The sequence below is a fragment of the Peromyscus eremicus genome, chromosome 12 (assembly GCF_949786415.1).
Source record: "Peromyscus eremicus chromosome 12, PerEre_H2_v1, whole genome shotgun sequence".
NCBI lineage: Eukaryota > Metazoa > Chordata > Mammalia > Rodentia > Cricetidae > Peromyscus > Peromyscus eremicus.
In genome coordinates, this window is record NC_081428.1 from 79,380,696 (window position 1) to 79,397,863 (window position 17,168).

The window sequence follows — 17,168 nt, forward strand, 5'->3', positions numbered from 1 at the left end:
TAGTTTGGAAAGAGAACCTGTGGGGTAAGGGAGAATGTATGAGCTAGCCTTGTATTGTGACAGAGTTCTTTACTAAACACCCTAAAACAAGGAAAGGTTTATTCGGCCCATGGGCACTTGGCTGTGGTGCCTGTAGTGGGACAGAACACAGTGTGGGGCAGGTGCTGATACAGTAGCTCAGGGTAGCCATCTCTCACTTGCTGGAGAATGCCCCAAGGACCCACTCCCTCCTAAGAGTGCATAGGACCCCGAAAGCCACAGCTCTGAGTGTTATGCACTGGGACAGACCTCCAGCACATGAGCCTTTGCGTGACATCCCAGCTCCAGAAGGCTCTAGTGACCACAGAGCTGGAGCTGTTGGACTGATGAGGCCTGTCCACCCCTCAGCTTCCCTCCCTCAGGTCACAAGCATTCCCTGTACACATCCCTGTGCTTGGCTGTGTGTACCCCAGCAGTGATGAAAGCTTTTTCAGACCGTTCTCTTCCACCTTGAAGCCCACAGATAAGTACTGGGGAACTGTAGGCCCCGTGCCTGTCAGGCTTCCAGGCTCAGCCCCGAACCCCTCTTAGTCTGTAAGCCCCCTAGGAGTCATGCGAGTGCTTAAGGTCCCTGGGAGCACGTTGAGCACCACGAACACTGGAACTGAAGGTGGTGTGAGGAAAGGCTCCGCACTTGCTGGTATCCGTGGAAGGAGCCACAGTGGAACCAGAGTAACGCAAACGACCTGACCGCCGGGTTTTCGTGCCACCCTTTTTTTTTTTTTTTTTTTTTAAGATTTATTTATTTATTATGTATACAGTGTTCTGTCTGCACATATCCCTGCAGGCCAGAAGAGGGCGCCAGATCTCATTACAGATGGTTTTGAGCCACCATGTGGGTGCTGAGAATTGAACTCAGGACCTTTGGAAGAGCAGTCAGTGCTCTTAACCTCTGAGCCATATCTCCAGCCCTCGTGCCACTCTTAAGGGACCGGCCACCACACGGTGTAAAAGCATCCAGGAAGGGTTTGCTGGGTGCCCACACTGACTGGAAGGACTGGAAAAAGAGGACACTTCTGTAACTAATCACGGACCCGTCTGGGCTTAAAGAAAGGCTGCTGGCACCCAGGCTATCTTGACAGTGTGCTGGAGCCTCTGGGAAGGCACTGGGTGCTGACTACAATTCCGTGAACTGTGAAGAGCCCCACGTACAGGGAGGTAAGCCTACCCACGCTGCAAGAACTCTGAGATGAGATGACGAGAAGGTAGTGACCCAGAGGCCTGGGAAGGTGGCGGTGGCAGCCAGCCTGTTTCAGAAAACACAAGAGGGAAGGAGCCCCACACTGGAGCGCCCTCCATCGCAACAGCCCCCCGCTGCACCGGCTGACACCGGCTGGGAGTAGTCTATGGAGCTGTTCATCCTGGAGCTGTTGTGCCGACACCGGCCTTTGAGCTGACCAGGGCCCAGTCAGTGAAGGACCTTGGGCTCCAGCCTTCACTAGAGTCCTGGACTCCTTGCCTCTCTCGGCCTGGCCATACTCGCCAGCACCACCTGAGTAACTTGGCTGGCCCTCAGTAAGAAGCCATGGGTCCCTCAGCACAGTTCGCACAAGGCACTTAGGCCAGTCCACAAGCTGTTCACTCCCATATGCCGTTACTGCCTTGAGGTCTAGCAGACGTTTTGCTAGTTCCCTCTGGCTAGCTCTGCACTGGGCTTGAGCATGCAGAATGGATGCCATCGCCGGTAGGAGATGCTTGCAAAGTGGGCCCAGGCTGTGAAAGAATTTCACCTCCCTCGGAGGAGGCCTTCAACCTGGAGTGATGGGCAGGTCTGGAGGCTGTTCCCCAATTCAGCTAGTTACTTTCCTTTCCCGTTGTGATTCTTAGCTTTCATTAAGACTGTGGTAGCACTCACCTTTGATCCCAGCGCTTGGGAGGCAGAGGCAGGTAGATCTCTGAGTTGTAGGCCAGCAACATGGTCTGCATAGTGAGTTTCAGCACAGATGGGTACATACAGAGACTCTCTGTCTCAAAAAAAAAAAAAAAAAAAGACTAGTTCTGGAGTGGGTGAGATTGCTTAGCGGGGCAAGGCACTAGCCATAAATTTTAAAGACTTGAGTTTAATCCCCAGACCCAAACAGCAGAAGCAAGATTCCCATACGTTGTCCTCTGGCCTGACCTGCATGCATGTGTTGTGATGCACAGGCACACAGACCATGCTTTTAAAAAGCTAGATGTGGTGTAAGCCTTAATCCCAGCACTCAGGAGGCAGGGGTAGGCAGATCTCAACGACTTTGAGGCCAGCCTGGGCTACATAGTGATAGCCTGCCTCTACCTCCCAAGTGCTGGGATTAAAGGTGTGTGCCACCACTGCCCAGCTGCCTTGTTGACTTTTAGTGAGCTATTGCTTGTGATGCTATGTGACTGGAAAAACCACTGCATTTAGTCAGAATTCCTCAGTCAAAATGAACGCCTTCACTTCATGATGTTGGGCCCAGAAAGAACCTCTTCTTAGATTCTTCTCTACTGTAAAGATGTTTTCTTCTAATTCTTCTGCACACACATGCACAGACCACACACACACACGTCTAGTTCTTTCTGGATGCTCTATACTACACCTACACCAACACTTGTAGAAGGCCCACTTTTCATTTTCATCCCCTCCTCTTCCCGTGTGCTCCTCCTCCTCCTCCTCCCCTAGGTTGGTGACCCTCGATCCCTGGAGAAGTCTGGGTTTTTGCTCTTGTGTAAGACCATGCCAGGGAAGCCACTGTCTTGCTTTATTAAGATAGGGCCTACCTGAGGCTGGCCTTGGTCTTGTGGACGGTCCTTTGCTGCCTCTCTAGTGCTGGGATTATGGGCGGGCACCACCACCACCTGGCTGTCAGCTGAATTTCCAATGATAAATTGTTTCACTGGTGCAATGATAAACTGTTTCGCTGTAGCTTACTCTGGCAATAATAATTTAGGAAAACGTGCCTAACATTGTGCTCAGCTCCTTTTCTCCACCTTTAGAGTGTGTCTTCCCACCTCAGATAGCCTGGTCTAGAAACTGCCCACAGAAGCTGGAGAGACGTGAAGAGCTCTTGCAGGGGGCCTGAGCTCTGTTCCCAGCACCCATGTTAGACAGCTCAAGACTGCCTATGAGTCCAGATCCTAAACACAGGTCACACACACACATACACAAACTCCTATACACATTTTTTTTTTTTTTTTTTAAAGAAATTCCCTTCTGGGCTGGAGAGATGGCTCAGAGGTTAAGAGCACTGGCTGTTCTTCCAGAGGTCCTGAGTTCAATTCCCAGCAACCACATGGTGGCTCACAACCATCTGTAATGAGATCTGGTGCCCTCTTCTGGTGTGCAAGCAGAACACTATACATAATAAATCTTAAAAAAAAAAAAAAAAAAGAAATTCCCTTCTAAGAAATTCCAGAGGTTTATCTCTTAGGTGATTGTCAAGTTCACAATATTAACATGATGGTCTCCAATAGCCTTAAGTAATCACAATTGCCTACCCAGCTTATTTGACATGAACTCCAAGAAAAGAAATGGGTTTTGCTTTTTGGGGGGTTCTGGGGGGGGTTGTTTTTGTTTTGTTTTGCTAGGATTAAAGGCGTGTGTCACCACCACCCAGCAAAGAAATGTTCGGCTTGGCATGGATGCTTTCATTGATTCTATAGGGCTGTCTTCCTACTTACTCAGACCAGGGCTGATGTGTCAGAAGGGAAATTTGAGGTGACTGTTTCTCCACCCAGGCTGCCTCTCAGAATAGGCCACTTAATCATGATGGGCACCTCCACTTCAGTGTGGTTGTGACTTGGGACAGCAGCAAGGCTTGTTCTTAGGACATCTGGGACATCTTAGGACATCAAATGTCCATCTGATTGGACATTTCCTAAGTGTTCATGCTAGAGGCTTATCCTTTCCTTCTGTAAAACTGGTCTGCCAGGGGCTGCAGATAGAGTCCAGTGGCTAGATACCTGCCTAGCAAGCTCAAGGCCCTGATTCAGTCCACAAAGAGGAGGGGGTGGGTATGTCAATCCCCTGTCTTTTCTGACTGGTTTTTGTTCTAAAGCTGTGAAAAGTAAAGCTCAGAGATGCCTCCTCATGTGACAGCTCCCACAGCCCTGATGGTCCCTTGACTGTTCACTGGGCCTAGGCCTAAGGAACAGCACTGACTCACATGCTGTGCTTGTCCTCAAAGGTCGTTGTCCCGACAAGGACAGAGAAAGGTGAGAGGCACACCTGCAGGAGCAAGGTGAGGTCTTGAGTGTGCTCCATCACCACCACATACCCCAACCCTGCCCCTCGCAGTTTTCCTGATAAGCTCCTGAGCCAGCAGCCTATGATGCCCCTCAACGCCTCTCTGCCCTGCTAGATCATGTATCCCAGCAAAATGGAAGCTGATGTTGATTAGATGGTAAAGCTACATTGTTATTAATGTCTTGTCTGGGTGAGCATCTGTGGTTGGGCAGGAGTGATGTTGTCTGCAGGTAATGTACACTAAAATATTCTAGAAGGTTCAAATGGTTTCATGAAATAAGTTCTCTGTTCTGCACCAAAAAGAGATCCCTCCTAACTGTCACAGGTTCCGACCAAGGCAGCAGTCTCCCAGCCACAGCGGCCATCTCAGAGCTGGGCTCCAGAGGGAAGAGGATTCACATGGGCACAGGTAGAACAAACAGTTGAGCATTTGTTTTTAGCAGTCAAGAAAAAAAAAGAGATTGCACCCTCCTGAGAGAGGGCAGTGCAGGATCACCTGGGCTGTTGGCCTTCTAGGACCGCTCCCCTGGAGTCCTTACCCACAATGCAGTCTGTTACAGTTGGGTGCATAAAGGGGTGACTACTCAGAAAGTTGAGAGACTTACTGTAAGGGAAAGAAAAGGTTGCCTGCTCCTCAAAGAGGCGCTTCTCTCCTTGGGAGCTAGCCACAGCCTACCTGAGGCTAGCTTTGTCATTTTTCTCAGTGCACTGTCCAACATCTTATATAACTAACCTGGGTATCTCATATTGCCTAATTTTCTGAAGTCTTCATGTATGTGTGTGTGTGTGTGCATGCGCGTGCATGTACATGCAGAAAACAGAGCAGGACATTGGATGTTTTCCTTTGTCTCTCTCCACCTTATAGCCTTGAGAGACTCTCATTGAGGCAGAAGCTCCCCATTTGCTCTAGGCTGGCTGGCCAGTGAGCTCTTGAGACCCTCCTGTCTTCACCTTCAAAGGTTCAGTTACAGGCATATACAACCGTGCCTGACCTTTTTTTTTTTTTTTTTTTTGGTTTTTCGAGACAGGGTTTCTCTGTGTAGCTTTGCGCCTTTCCTGGAAGGTGTTGGGATTCAAACTCAGGAACTCAGGTCCTCATTGCTGCATAGCAAGTGCTCTGATGCACTGAGCCAGCCTTCACCAGTCCTAAAGCATCTTTAAATACATAAGTATCAGAACAAGTTGTATACTTAGACAAAGTTACATCCGGTCGACTGCTCCAGGCTGCGCTCCCTATGTATCTGTCTTAGTTACTTTTCTATTACTTAGAAAAGAAAACACTTCGTTTGTAGCTCATGATTGCAGAGGGTTAGAGTCCATGGCCATCATGGTGGGGAGCAGTAGCTGAGATCTACATCCTCATCCAAAAGTAGGAGGCAGAGAGACCTAACGGAATGGCACTGAGTCTTTTGAAATCTTGAAGCCCACCCCCAGTGACACACCCCACCTCCGTCCAGCAAGGCCATACCTAATCCATCCCTCTTCCACCAACTGGGGACCAAGTATTCAAACATATGAGTCCACGCGAGGCATTGTCATTCAAACATTTCACTCCCTGGCTCCCATAGGCTTGTGGCCATATCACAATGCAAAATGCATTTAATCCCAGTTCAAACATCCCCTATGATCTTAACACTGTTTAATTAAGAGTCCAAGCTCAGTTGTGTGTCATTCCCCCACCCCACGTGGCACCTCCTGCAGAAGGCTGTGTCGGATGAAGTTGAATATCTCCTTCCCAGCCACCTGCTGTCAGGAACTCACTGAAGGGGACAATGAATGCATGCTTGCAAGCTCTATATTCTTCTGTGAGAAGCTCATGGCCACAGATGTAGCTGTTGATGCTCTGGGTGAAGAATGGAAGGGTTATGTGGTTCCAATCCCAATCAGCGATGGGAAGAACAAGGTTTTCCTGTGAAGCAAGGTGTCTTGACCCACAACAGAGGGTGCCTGCTGTTGAGTAAGGGGTGGAATTGTTCTAAACCAAGGAGAACTGGAGAGGGGAAGTGTGAGTCTGTTCATGTGACAGGGCAAGACCCTGCAGAAGTTTCTCCATCTTCTATTCTTGCTGAGACCATTTCAGGTTTAACTAAAATTTGATCTCCTTAATGGAGAATTCCGTGAAAAATTACCCAACTCTATTTTAGGAACCTGAGGTCAAGATGCCCCCAGCTAATTTATCTTAGCTTCTGTTAAACTGCTTGCTTGCTGAAAACGTCCCCCTGCAACTGGATGTAGTTTTTGCCTTTAAAAAACCCCTACCCTAAATACTCAGGGCTACACTTGGGTCCCAAGTACTTGAGTATAGTCACAGCCTGTGATGAACCAACCTGCCTGTTTTAGGCTTAAAAGCCATGTTATAGTGAAGGCAAACTAGGTTCATTCCTGTTTATGATTAAACCTGTTTCTCAAGGATTGTACTATCCCCCACCTGTGACTTTAACTACTGCCTATAGGTTCTATACTGCCTGTTCCAGGAAATGGTCTTTGTTTCAAAAGTTGTTATGACTACCTGTTGTTATGACTACCTTGTTATGCCCACCCTGCAACCACGTCCTTGTTCCAGGAGGTCATTAGCACTAACTTGTTGTGGTCATGTTCTGCTCCTGTAACCCCACCTATTGCCTGCCAGCTTCCCTATGTGGGAACTCTCCACTCTTGAGCTATAAAATGTTTGTCTTCCTCACGTCCAGTGCTAACCTCTGGAACCCCACCTAAGGGGGGAGGCAGCCTGTGTACACTATTTAAAAAGCTTGCTGTAATCCTGCTGGTGGTGGCACAAGACTTCAGTCTCAGCACTCAGAAGGCAGAGGAAGGCAGATCTCTCTGAGTCTGAGGCCAGCCTGGTCTACAGAGTGAGTCACAGGACAGCCAGGGATACACAGAGAAAACCTATCTTGAAAAACAAAACAAAGCAAAAAAAGGCCGGGCAGTGGTGGCCTTTAGTCCCAGCACTTGGGAGGCAGAGGCAGGCGGATCTCTATGAGTTCCAGGCCAGCCTGGTCTACAGAGCAAGTTCCAGGACAGGCTCCAAAGCTACACAGAGAAACCCTGTCTCGAAAAAAACAAAACAAAAAAACAAAAAAATTTTTTTTAAAAAGCTTGTTTTAATTGTTTGCTTTAATTAATTTGGCCGTGATGATTTGGTTTAGTAGTCTTTCTCCTCCCATCTTTGGGATTAACACCAGCTGACATGAAGACCTTCTATTGGTTAGAAACTGTGGCTTAGTGCCCATTTCTGGTGGACTACCTGTAACATTCAGGTTGAATTGTGGATGCTAATCTAAATATTCTCAACTTGGTTATTGTAAAAGAGAGAGAGCCGGGCGGTGGTGGTGCACGCCTTTAATCCCAGCACTCGGGAGGCAGAGGCAGGCGGATCTCTGTGAGTTCGAGGCCAGCCTGGTCTCCAAAGCGAGTTCCAGGAAAGGCGCAAAGCTACACAGAGAAACCCTGTCTCGAAAAACCAAAAAAAAAAAAAGAGAGAGAGAGAGAGAGAGAGAGAGAGAGAGAGAGTAGATATTCCTGGACTGCCATGCCACTGTGCCTTGTTGGCTGGGGCCCAAAAGAGCTGGCAGAATCTGACAGGTTTTTAATCTCTAAAGAAGATAACGTGTCCACCAATATCCTGTCAGAAAGCCCTTAAAGAAAAAGCTCAGGACCAACACACCCAATATTCAGTGTCTTGTAACTCCAATGTCCTGCAATACAGATGTAGATGTATTGCTCAGAAGAAACAATGCACTAAGAAAAATGAGGAGGCTACAGGCTTAGAGGATGGAGCCAAAGGAAAATACCAGGAGCAGATTGCCAAGAGATGTAGGCTGTCCTTGTTGAGAGCTTCTGCTTCTGAGTCCAGTCAAAAATGTCTTGTCGAGTAGCAAGATGCTGGGGCATAGTGGCTCATCCCTTTAATCCCAGCACCTGGAAGGCAGAGGCAGGTGGATCTCTTCAGGTCTGAAGCCAGCCTGGTCTAGGTCAGCCAGGTCTACATTGAGTTCCAGGATATATATATAGTGAGACCCTTTATTAAAAAAATTAAAAGGAAGGAAGAAGAAAGGAAGAAAAGGAAAAGAAAAAAAAGTAACAAGTGAATAATCAGACCTTGTGAGGGGTGGGGGGATACTGAAACCCATCAGAGCAAACTTCAAGTCCTGCACCTCCATGTCTGATGTCAAGGGGTTTAGATGGCTCTGCTCTCCAGTTTTGCTGACTGCAGCACATAGTCCTGCTTGGGCTAATCCTACTCCCTGTTTCCCACTCTCCCTTGTAGACATCCCACAGCTCTGGCACCTCTACCATCTTGGGGGCTCCAGTGAAATTCAAGCTTCACTTTCACAGCTTCACACACAGCTTCTCAGTGTCTCCATATAGGAACTCCCCGGCCACACGCCTGGCCTCAGAGGCTTTCCTTAACCACAGAGGAAGATTCCACACAACCCCTTTACGATCCTTTATGATTCTAAAGTCAGAACCACATGGATGTCACTTCCAGTTTTTACTATCAACTTGTGCTGAACTCTGGTACCCTTGAATCATGTTGATACCAGCTTTGATTTACGGTTGCTTTTTAGGACCAGAAAAATCCCTCAGGCCTTGCCTGAGGGTCAGGAGTCAGAAGCTTGGCTGGATGGGGTCTTTCACTGAGGGCACTGCTCCATTTATTCCATTTGGAATCAGGCCTCTCTCTCCTTTCATCTCTGTTAGCAGAGTTCTTGCTGTTGTTTTGTCTCTGGCACAGTGACTGCACCTGAATCTGCTGCTGTTTCTGTCAATAACTGTGGCTCCACGGTAATTGGCCCACTTATCCATTAGTGGCCCTGTGGGACTTTTATATGCTACTAGATCTGCCTCTTTCCCCTGCCACCAAATATAGTTTTAACTAAATCTCTATTGTTCTATTTATCAATAAGACTCAGGAGTCAGAGGCTGGGGTGAAAACCTGCTAGCTCAGAGGTTGAGGAGCAACCAGCTGACCTTCCCTCTTCACCAGCATCTCCAAAAGAGAGCTAGCTTCCTTCCACTCCACCAAACCAAAAAAGACCACCACAAAGTCCCTCCCTACCACTTCCTGTGTGTCTCTCTGTCTTCCAGATGCTCTCTGACTCTCTATGATTACTTCCTGTCAAACAGTCGCTGGCTCTACCTCTTGACCCAAAGTTGATTTTATTTAATTAACGCAAATGCAAACTCAGGGTTCACATTTCCCCTTTTGTTTAAATAAAAAGGAAAGGTTTTTAACTCTAACACAGTAAAACTATATAGAGAAAGAATTGCATTCACAATGTCCAGTCCACCTGCATTTGACAGCTTTGGAGAAAGTATTCCATTATCTATCCTATCTTGATGAGTCCAGAGTTTTGTACCTAAATCACTTTCTATCATAATTTGTGTTAACATCCTAAAAATATCTTTCTAGACCTTAAAATATTTTCTTAAACAACTTACTTAACCTTTTATGTCTCTTAACCTTTATAAACTTTACATCTCTTTTGTGAGTTTCTTTTCTGAATTGACAAGAAAAGTTGTAAAACTATAACTATCTAGTCTTCAACCCCATCAGAGACCTGAGGATAAAATATTACCTGAGTAAATAGGAAGTGGAGAAAACAAGCAACTTCAAAAACTATAGAAATGACAGAGACAGCTGGCTCCCTGGACAGTCACCCAAGGTTCCTCTGCAATGTTGGGGAATCCATTTTCAGCCTACAGGCCCAGAATATCTGACAGACTTTTCTGTTCCAGAGGGTTAGAGTCCATGATGGAGGAGTGGGGAGCTTACATCTTGATCTGGAAACACAAGGCAGAGAAAGAGCACTGAGGATCACAGGAGACTTTTGAAATCTCAAAGCCCACCCCCTGTGACATACCTCCTCCAACAAGACCATACCTCCTAATTCTTCCCAAATCTAATAACTGGGGACCAAATATTCAAACATATGATCCTATGGAGGCTGTCTTAGTTAGGGTTTCTATTGCTGTGAAGAGTCACCATGACCACAGCAACTCTTACTAAGGAAAACATTTAATTGAGGTGGTAGTGTACAGTTTCAGAGATTTAGTCCATTATCATGGTGGGGAGCATGATGGTATGTAGGCAGACATGGTGCTGGCTACATCTTAATCAGAAGGCAACAGGAAGTGGACTGTCTCACTGGGCAGTACCTTGAGCTTAGGAGACCTCAAAGCTTACCTCCACTGTAGGTGGAGTTTTCCTGTCCCAACTGCCTGCTCCCAAATAACTATTCAGAGTCTTAATATTAATTGTAAATGATCAGACAATAGCTCAGCCTTGTTACTAGCTAACTCTTACATTTAAATTAACCCATATTTCTTATCTACTCTCTCATGTGGCTCATGGCTTATTATCTCATTTTCTACATGTCCTGCTTCCTCTGCATCTGCTGGCATCTCCTCTGATTCCACCCTTCATCCCAGCATCCTTAGTTTGGTTGTCCAGCCTATACTTCCTGCCTGGCTACTGGCCAGTCAGATTTTTATTAAACCAATTTGAGTGACAAATCTTTACAGTGTACAAGAGGATTATTCCACAGTACTCCACATTGATACACTTCCTTGATCAGGGCCAGACTTCCCACTAGTGCCACTCCCTTTGGGGTCATTTTTTTTCAAGCCACCACATCCAACTCCCTGACCCCCAAAGGCTTGTAGTCATATCATAATGCAAAAATGCATTCAGTCCAACTTCAAAAGTCCCCATAGTCTATCACAGTCTCAACAATGTTTAAAAGTCCAAAGTTCAAAGTCTCTTCTGAGATTCATGCAATCTCTTAACTATAGTCCCCTATAAAATCAAAATAAACAGATCACTTACTTCCAACATATAATGGCACAGGATATACATTACCATTTTAAAACATACGGAAGGGAGCATAACAAGAAAATACTGGACCAAAGCAATACCGAAAAACAGCTGGGCAAACTTCTAATTCTGCACCTCCATGTCTGATGCCAAAACGCTCTTCAGATCTCCAACTCCTTTCAGCTTTGTTGACTGCAGCACACTGCTTTCTGTTGGGCTGGTTCCACTCCCTGTTAACAGCTCTCCTCATCAGGTATCCCATGACTCTGGCATCTCTAATATCTTGGCGTCTCCAAAGCAATCCATGCTTCAACTTCACGTAATGGCCTCTCTAGGCCTCTACTCAGGGACATCCCTGACACAGGCCTGGCCTCAGCAGCTTTCCTTAGTCTTGGGCAAATTCTTTTTTTTTTTTTTAACTTTTATTGATTATACATACAGTAGTCTGCCTGCATACCAGAAGAGGGCACCAGATCTCATTATAAATGGTTATGAGCCACCATGTGGTTGCTGGGAATTGAACTCAGGACCTCTGAAAGAACAGCCAGTACTCTTACCCTCTGAGCCATCTCTCCAGCCCCAATCTTGGGCAAATTCTATAGCCTCTTTCTTCTATCCTTAGCTCCAGAACCACATGGTCAAAGCTGCCAAGTCCGGCTGCTTACTGGGGCTGGAACGTGGCCTCCTTGTTCAGTTATGTCTTCACCAGCTTTCTGTCCTTTACTACCTAAGCTTGGCTGTTCTGAAACCAGATCTGTAGACCAGGCTGGCCTCAGACTCAGAGATCCACCAGCCTCTACTTTCCCAGTGCTGGGATTAAAGGTGTGCCCCACCACACCTGGCTCTAAGCTTTTATTTAATTTCTTTTCATAAGTTGGAAATTTAACTGGGTGGGATATTACCCTGAGGTCACCATTCCCTTTATTCCATTTCTTTTTTTCTTTTTTTCTTTTTTTTTTTTTTTTTTTTTTTTTTTGTTTTTTTTTTTGTTTTTTGAGACAGGGTTTCAAGTCTTGCTAATGTAGTCCAAGCTGTATTCATACAACATTCTTCTTGCCTCAGCCTGTACCACAGCTGGCTAATCTGTTTGTTTGTTTGTTTGTTTGTTTGTTTGTTTGTTTGTTTGTTTGTGACAGGGTTTCTCTGGATAGCCTTGGCTGTTCTGGAACTTGCTCTGTAGACCAGGCTAGTCTCAAACTCATAGAGATCCACCTGCCTCTGCCTCCTGGGTGCACTACCACATCGGGCTCATCCTACCTATAAAAAAATCTTGCTGGAGGGGCTGGAGAGACGGCTCACTGGTTAAGAATATTGGCTGCTCTTCCAGAGGTCCTGGGTTCAATTCCCAGCTCCAGGGCTTCTGATACCTTCACACAGACATACATGCAGGCAAAACATCAATGCACATAAAATAAAATAAAAATGAATCATATAAAAAGTCTTGCTGTAGTTGGGGAAAGTTCAGGCTGGACATTTAGCAGACTTGGACTCAAAAGAGAAGAATTGCTGGGCAGTGGTGGCTCATGCCTTTTATCCCAGCACTTGGTAGGCAGAGCCAGGAAGATTTCTGTGAGTTCGAGGCTAGCCTGGTCTACAGAGCGAGATCCAGGACAGGCCCAAAGCTACACAGAGAAACCCTGTCTCGAAGAAACAAAAAAACAAAAAAAGAAAAAAGAAGAAGAAAGAAAAAAAAGAGAGAGAAGAATTATTATACTTCTGGCAGGGATTCTGTGCTCTGCAGCTGAGAGGTCTTCCAAGCTCAGTACAGACCATGGAATTTCACATTAGTACAGATTAGATTTATCACCACAAATTTACCAAATCAAGAATTCCAGTGGGGTCGCTGTGAGATGGCTGAGTGTGTAAAGACAGATGCCACTCAAGACTGGTGACCTGAGTTTGATCTGCATACAGAAAGGAGGAGAGAATTGACTCCATAAAGTTGTTCTCTGACTTCCACATGTGCACTATGGCACGTGGCGCACACACACACACACACACACCACATGCACTGTTAAAAAGGATGACAATAATTCCAGCTAGGGCTGGAGAGGTGGCTCGGAGGCTGGGAATTGAAGATAATCTATCTTCAGTAATCAAAACTGTGATATGGGCAAAATAACAAATATCTAAGAAGCATCATAGAAAACCAAAAGCTGGGGCTGGAGAGATGGCTCGGTAGTTAAGAGCACTGGCTGCTCTTGCAGAGGACCCGGGTTCAATTCCCAGCACCCACACTGCAGTTCACAACTGTCTGTAACTACAGTTCCAGGGGATCTGACACCCTCATGGAGACGTACATACAAGCAGAACACCCAATGCACGTAAAACAAGAATAAATAAATCATTAAATTATTTATTTATTTATTTATTTATTTATTTATTTATTTATTTTATTTATTTTTTTTTTTGGTTTTTCGAGACAGGGTTTCTCTGTGTAGCTTTGCGCCTTTCCTGGAACTCACTTGGTAGCCCAGGCTGGCCTCGAACTCACAGAGATCTGCCTGGCTCTGCCTCCCGAGTGCTGGGATTAAAGGCGTGCGCCACCACCGCCCGGCTTCATTAAAAAATTTTTAAAAAGAAAACCAAAAGCTACCTTTAGACAAGCATAACCAGAAGACTTTTAATTAAAAAGTTTTAAAATTGCATTTTATTTATTTTGTGAGCATTTTTGTAGGAGAGGGGATGTGATGCCAGAGTGCACATCCTTCTACCATGTATGTTCTAGGGGCAAAACTCAGGTTGTCAGGCTTGGTAGCAAGTGCCTTCAACCACTGAGCCACTAGCCCATAGGCCTACAGACTTATTTCTGACAGATGCAAGAGCAGTTCAATACAGGAAAAGAGAGCATTTTATTGTTATTGTTATTTTTTTTTTAATTTTTATTTTGCAATACAATTTAGTTCTACATATCAGCCACAGATTCCCTTGTTCTCCCCCCTCCCCTCCCTCACCTTCCCCCCAGCCCGCCCCCCATTCCAATCTCCTCCAGGGCAAAGCCTTCCCCACAGACTGAGATCAACCTGGTGGACTCAGTCCAGGTAGGTCCAGTCCCCTCCTCCCAGGCCGAGCCAAGGGACCCTGCATAGGCCCCAGGTTTCAAACAGCTGACTCACTGCTGGCAATGGTCAAGAGACAGTCAGAACTGACCTACTGTGGTGATGGGATGGCCAAACACCCTAATTGTCGTGCTAGAAACCTCATCCAACTACTGAGGGATCTGGATGCAGAGATCCATGACTAGGCCCCAGGTGGATCTCTGGGAGTCCAATTAACGAGAATGAGGAGGGTTTATATGATCGAGAATTGTTGAGACCAAGGTCGGATAAAGCACAGAGACAAATAGCCAAACAAACGGAAACACATGAAATATGAACCAATGGCTGAGGGGTCACCAACTGGATCAGGCCCTCTGAGTGGGTGAGACAGTTGATTGGCCTGATCTGTTTGGGAGGCATCCAGGCAGTGGCACCGGGTCCTGTGCTCACTGCATGAGTCGGCTGTTTGTTATTGTTATTTTTTTTAAACCGGTACCCAAATAACCAATCAGAGGTTTAATATTAATTACAAACTGTTTGGTCTATGGCTTAGGCTTATTGCTAGCTATTACATCTTAAATTAGCCCATTTCTATTAATCTGTATTTTGCCATGTGGCCATGGCATTGCTGGTCTACTGGCATGGTGCTCCTTGGGCAGTGGGCTGGCCCCTGACCCTGCCTTTCTTCTCCCTGTATCTTTGCTAGGATTTCCCACCTGGCTATAACCTGTCTTGCCATAGGCCAAAGCAGCTTCTTTATTAGCCAATGGTAACAACACATACTTACAGCATACAGAAAGACCACCCCACAGCAGAAGGTCTCGTATAGACCAGGTTGGTTTCAAAGTCAAGATCCTCCCATCTTTGCCTCCCAAAAACAATATTTAAAAGTTTTTTTTTTTAATTGCATATATTTGGAACTGGAGAGATGGTTAAGGGGTTAAAAGCACTTGTTCTTGCTGAGAACCAGGGTTGGGTTCCCAGCACCTACACAATGGCTTACAGCCATGCAAAACTCCAGCTCCAGGGCATTTGATGCCCTTAGACACCAGGCATGCATGTCATTCACATGCAGACAGGTAGGTGAGGCATTCACATACCTTGTAGGAGTAAATGCTCTCTTCCCACCATGAGGCGTCTCAGAAATCAAACTCAGGCTTTCAGATTTGCCAGCAAGCACTTTTACCCTCACCTGCCGAGCTATCCCCAAATAGTTCCGTTTGGTTTTTACGAGATGAGGTTTCTTTGGTAGCTCTGATGAGTGCTGGGATTAGAGGCATGTGCCACCACACCCAGCTCCAAATAGTATTTTTAACAAACAGTGTGAGCTATTGGACTCTGTATATAAAGCAAACAAACAAAATATCCTTTAGTTCAATCTCACAGCTGAACAAAACTTACAGTGGCCCATCCGTGCCTGTAATCCCAGCACTGAGAGGCTAAGGTTGGAGAATTGCCACAGATTTTAGGTCAGCATGGTTTACAGTGTGAGATTCCCCCCTCCCCGAGCCAAAAAATAAAAAATAAAAGAGGGACTCAGGTGGCCTAAGCCTTTAATCCCAGCGCTCAGGAAGCAGAGGCGGGCTGGTCTCTGTAAATCGGAAGCCGGCATGCTACATGCTACTCTACAGAGTGAGTTCCAGGACAGCCAGAGCTGTTACACAGAGAAACCCTGACTCCAAAAGCCAAAAACAAAACAAAACAACAAAACCAAAAAACCTAAAGGGGACGGGACAGGAAAATCTCTGCAGGCAAAGGCCAAACCCTGTCTGTCTTGCTAACAAAAGAGAAGGTTGGGACTGAGGGTTCAGGTGAGGCGGGGGTTGCTCCTAGGACTGTGTGGTGATGAAAACTGGATTTAGCCGGATAGAGTTAATAAGAGAGGGGTGGAAACGCCGGGGTCTGGCTGAAAAAGCCATTCCTCCCGGGCTGCCTCCACCCACAGCTCTCCTTAACTTCTCTTTGCAGAACTGGAGTAGGGCATCTTTAGGAGTGCTTGCATCGGTGACCCCAAACATACGTCCTCCCACTTCCCGAGATTCTTGGACTCTTCCCTCAAGGTCCTGGGGGAAATCTTACAGAACACTGTCAAACCCGCGAAAATCCTGCCAATAACAAGAGACCTGTTTTTGAAGCAACAATGTTTTCTTCCCTCAGGTGCTATGCTGATGGTGGGGGGCGGGGGTCGCTGCTGTGACAGGAACAGTCCACACCCCTGGGAAAGCCGGAAGGCTTTTCAGTCTCCAGGCTTACTCCTTGAGTAAGCAAGCCACCCGGCACGTCTTCCCCACTCCCAGCAGAGGAAGGGAATAAGCGCAGTGATGGCTGGGCAGGCTGCTTCCGGGTGGGGACGATGCGGCAGTAACGGGGAGCCTCGATTGAGGGTAGTGAGCACACAAAACGGAGGCACATGCCGCGAAAGGAGAGGTTTCTAGGTAACTGCGAAGTATTTTGCTTCTTGCGGGGACGAGGCTTAGATGGTGGGACACTGGTTTCCGCTGCGGTTATGAGGGAGGGTCACTGCAGTGAATGGCAGTCCACCAAGGGCGGGGTGGTGGTGGGTGGGCCACTGCAGTGCTGGCAAGCGGGCGTGTGTTTGCACACTCGGCCGCCCTGGTTTGCTCACGAAACTCCTCACCTCCTCCAGAGGGATGGAGAGAGGTGGGGCCTCGGAGTCCTCACTCTGGCATTGGTGGGGGTCGTGCAGCCGCTGGGGTGCTGTCTCTGCACTGCGGAGTCTCGTCTGGCTCCGCCGGCCTGGGCTGACGCGGAGGCGGTACGGTGCCCGAAGGAGGGGAGCCGCAGCCCCCACCGCAGTGGCGAGCGGGCGGGCGGGCGGGCGGGGCCGAGGCGGGCTGGAGGGGCGGCCCCTTGCAACCCGGGCGGGACCGCCAGCAGCCAGACTGGCGACGGTCTCCCGGCTCACAGCACCTCGGCTGTAGTTCCTAACCGGACCCCGCAGGTGCACCGACAAGGGCAGCCTGGAGCCCAGGGGAGGCATCACCCACTCTTGTCTGGTCGCGACGCCCACAACTCCGCCAAGAAGTGACGGTGAGGCTTGGGCTGC